The following is a 4697-nucleotide window of genomic DNA, read 5'->3' as shown; positions in this document are numbered from 1 at the left end:
AGCCACATGTATTAGCACGGCGTGGGCAAACTTTTTGGCCCAAGGGCCACATCGAGGTGCGAAACTGTATGGAGGGCTGGGTAGGGAAGGCTGTGGCCGCCCAAACAGCCTGGCCCCTGCTCCATATTCGCTCCCTCCCACCTCCTCACTGTCCCCCTCAGAACCCCCAACCCATCCTACCCCCCCTGCTCCTTGTCCCCTGACTGCCCCCTCCTGGGACCCCCTGCTCCAAACCACACTCCCCAGGATCCCACCCCCTATCCAACCCCACCCCCCGCTCCCCGTCCTCTGACTGCCTCGACCTATCCACACCCCCACCCCCTGACAGGCCCTCCGGGACTCCCACGCCCTATCCAATCCCCTGTTCCCCAACCCCTGACCGCCCCATCCAACCACCCCATGCTCCCTGTCCCCTGACTGCCCCCCGGGACCCCCTACCCAACCTTCCCACCGCTGCACATGTACCACCGCCGCCCCCTTACCATGCTGCTCAGAGCGGCAGGAGCTCGCAACCCCTGCCCGCATGGTGGCGTAGCTGTGTGGGAAGGGGGCCAGGAGCTCAGGGGCCGGGCAGAACGATCCTACGGGCCGGATGTGGCCCGCAGGCTGTAGTTTGCCCACCACTGTATTAGCAGATGGCCTTGAAAGCTGCTATTTTAAACGAGGAGCAGGGATAGAATTAGTGATGCAAAAGCAGGGCAAAAGATACTGGGCTAGATTGACCCAGAATGGCCATTTTTATGAGACAAAGAATTCATTGAGCTTTTCTGTAACAGCCTTTTCTTCCTTGAGTGCTCCTTTAGCACCTCAATTGTCCAGTGGCCCCCAGTGATTGTTGGGCGAGCTCCATGCTTCTGATGTACTTCAAATTTTTTTTTTTGCTGTTAGTTTTTGTATCTTTTGCTAGTTGGTCTTCAAATTCTTTTTTACACTACCTATTTGTGCTTTTACATGTGACTTACCTGAGTTTATGCCATTTTCTCCAGTAGGATTTGACTTCCAACCTCTAAAGGATGCCTTTTTGCCTCTTAACTGCCTCTTCTACTCTGTTTGGCCATGGTGGCACTTTTTTGTCCTCACAGTGTTTTTGTTTTTATCATTAGTATTTGGGGGTCTACATTTAGTTTGAGCCTCTATTATGGTGTTTTTAGTCTCCATGTAGCTTGCAGGCATTTCACCCTTGTGACTTTTCCTTTTAATTTCTGTTTAGCTAGTCTCCTCATGTTTGTGTCATTCCCATTTTCAAAGTTAAATGTTACTGTGGTGGGTTTCTTTGGTATCCCACCCCCCAAGGAAGTTAAATATAATTATATTATGGTCACTATTACTGAGCATGTTCACCTCTTGGACCAGATCCTGTGCGCCACTTAGGACTAAATCAAGAATTGCCTCTTCCCTTGTGGGATCTAGGACTAGCTGCTCCAAGAAGCAGTCATTGATGGTGTCTATACATTTTATCCATGTGTCCCATCCTGAGGTGACATGTTCCCAGTCAATATGGGGATAGATGAAATCCCCTATTATTACTGGGTTTTCTGTTTTTGTAACCTTTCTAATCCCCCTGAGCATTTCACGTGCACTGTCACCATCCATCAGGTGTTGGCAGTATATTCCTATTGCTATACTCTGATTATTCAAGCAGGGAATTTCTGTCCATAGCGATTCTATGGTACAGTTTGATTCATTTAAGATTTTTACTATATTTGACTCTATGCTTTCTTTCACATATAGTGCCCCTCCCCCACCAGCACAACCTACTCGGTCATTCCTACATATTTTGTACTGTGGTATTAACCACATCCCATTGATTATCATCATTCCACCAACTTTCTGTGATGCCTATTATATCAATATCCTCATTTAATGCCAGACACTTCAGTTCATCCATCTTTGTATTTGGACTTCTAGCATTTGTATACAAGCACTTACAAATTTGTCAATATTTAGTTGTTTGCCTTCCTGCAATGTAATTCAATGAGACTTTTTTTTATTTCATAGAATCATAGAATATCAGGGTTGGAAGGGACCTCAGGAGGTCATCTAGTCCAACCCCCTGCTCAAAGCAGGACCAATCCCCAATTAAATCATCATCATTTGACTCTCTCTCTTCAGTTCTATCTGTTCTTTATCGGTATCTATCCTCTCCTCTTTACGGATATAGATTATCCCCTTTAATAATCCTTCCCTAAAGGATGTGTGTGTCTGTACTGTGTGCTTCTCTGCCCCTGTCCACACCCCAGCCCTTAGTTTAAAAACTCCTGTATGATCTTTTTAATTTTACTTGCCACCAATCTGGTTCCACTTTGGTTTAGGTGGAGCCCATCCTTCCTGAACAGGCTCCTCCTTTCCCAAAAGGTTCCCCAGTTCCTAATAAACCTAAATCCTTCCTCCCAACTCCATCATCTCATCTACACATTAAGACCCTGTGGTTCTGCCTGTCTAACCGGCCCTGCACATGGAACTGGTAGCATTTCAGAGAATTCTACCACTGAGGTCCTGGACTTTAGTCTCTTACCTAGCAGCCTAAATGTGGCCTCCAGGACTTCTCTCCTGCCTTTTTCTATGTCATTAGTACCTACATGTAATACAACCACCAGCTCTTCCCCAGCACTGCATATATGTTTGTCTAGATGTCTCAAGAGGTTTGCAGTCTTTGCATCCAGCAGGCGATTTGCCATGTGGTTCTGCGCCTCACAAACCCAGCTACCTATAGTACTATTACCTGGCGCTTCCTAATAATGTGGTCCCTTCCCCTGGAGGGTCATCCTTGGTGTGAGAGGTTACCATGCCATTACCTGGAAACAGACCTACCATGTGTTGCTGCAAACCCATTTGTGTCAGAAAACAGTCATCTACAAGTTTTAGAAACTTTAATGCTGTTTTACTACTGACTGCATGAGACCTCCAGCACGTATATTGGCTTGGGGAGTTCATTTTATGGTACCTAGTCAACTGAACTATTAATTGGTTGCACTTTAATAAATGATTTAAGGTTACTTGTGACTTGTCTATTTTAAGGATATTCAGTAATTCACATCAGTTATATTAGGGTTGTGTTTTCTAAGTAACTGATTTACTTAGACATTTCTACCATAGACTAAATCATTCAATTTTATCACATGGAATTACCTGGCGCTACTAAATATCCCATCCCATTACTTACAGAATGGACCAATTTTTTTACCATCTGTAAGACGTGAAATGATTACATTCTAGTAATGTTCAGGAATCTGGGGGGTTCTGAGGGTAGGTTTACCTACCAGCTTCCACTCCCCAACGCCAGTCCTATTGCACAGCTCCCTCCTGGTGCTTGGCCTCTGGGGCAGCTCCCTGCCCCTGCACTGCATGCAGGCACCTTTCACCCAACTGTGCTGTTTCCATTAGTGCACACTCCCAGCTGCTATTGTCTGTCCTAATCCAGCTACTCAGCCACTCCCAGGGAGCGTTAAACTTTTGTTGGATCATATTAAAGAAGTTCTGTATTAAAATCACAAATGAGTTTGATTCCTGCTTCCATAGTTTAAATTCCAGGGTATTACTAATTAAAAGGTCTCTTGGTTTTTGGTACTGTTTCTCTCCCTCTATGTGTGAAACTTGCAAGCTGCTATTTGTGTTAGTACATTCTAAGACAGAGTCTGTTCTCAAAGCAATTCTTTGTAACAACTACTCACACAGAGAGAGACTCAAAGCAATACTCTGTAACAACAGAAACACCACCCAGAGACTCCCCGCCCTTTTGTTGTATTCATCTCGCTTTGTTAACAATTGTGATTAAAATAGAGATGGAGGTATGTATGTGGATGGATGCTTGGTGTGGATAATAACTGAATGATCAGGGAGGTGCCAGCCTAAGAATCCAGTGTCCATCGGCTGAAGAAGGCGTCAAGTGGAAATAACCAGAGGACCCCCAGAGGGCAGACTGGAGTCCATCCAACAGCCTCAAGAATGGGAGAACCAAAGAACAAGATAACATCTGGCAGCACAGAGCCGTCAGGAATGTGCCATCTGCTGATTGATTCAGCAACAGCACGATGAAGCAATTCTCATAGACTGACATAGGAAGAAATTCCTATAAAAATGGACTCTGGAAAGTGAGAACTTTGGGGTCTGATTCTGCAAACCAACTTCCAGGAGCATCAGATGTGCATCTGACTAGGCCCTGCTCCCTCCTCATGTCCAGGCCACCTGGCCAGTGGCTTGGCATGAGCAACTCTAAGCCTGGTAACTATGATAACATGTGTGTGTGTGAATAAATATGAGATTGAATGGAATGTTATAGCTATAACTAACTGCTTACTATGATTCTTTCTGTATTCACAATAAATGTGGTATTTTGTCTTTTCCCCTTTAATAAGATCCTGCTGGTTTTTATTTTATTGGTATAACACTTTCACTGGCTGGAGCAGCAGGGATCCTCCAAATGGCCTGCTTACTCTCACCACCACCTCCTCTAGCAACTCCCAGAAATACTGGTGAGCCAGTGTCCCAGCAGGGTCCAAAGGCCAGGTGTCTGCTCTGGGGGTTGGGTCAGAGCTATTAAGAGAGTCTTCTGAACTCACTGGGGAAGGGGCCTGTTTTCTTCTAGGTCTGACATATATATCTGGCATACTTTGGGGCTCTCAGGGAATATAAATGATGGAGATGATAGAAAGAAAGGATTCCCAGGTACTGGGGAAAAATTAAAATCAGCTCTGTGC

The sequence above is a fragment of the Lepidochelys olivacea genome (assembly GCF_965140295.1).
Source record: "Lepidochelys olivacea isolate rLepOli2 genome assembly, chromosome: 16".
NCBI classification, from domain to species: domain Eukaryota; kingdom Metazoa; phylum Chordata; order Testudines; family Cheloniidae; genus Lepidochelys; species Lepidochelys olivacea.
Note: the sequence above shows the minus strand (reverse complement) of the source record.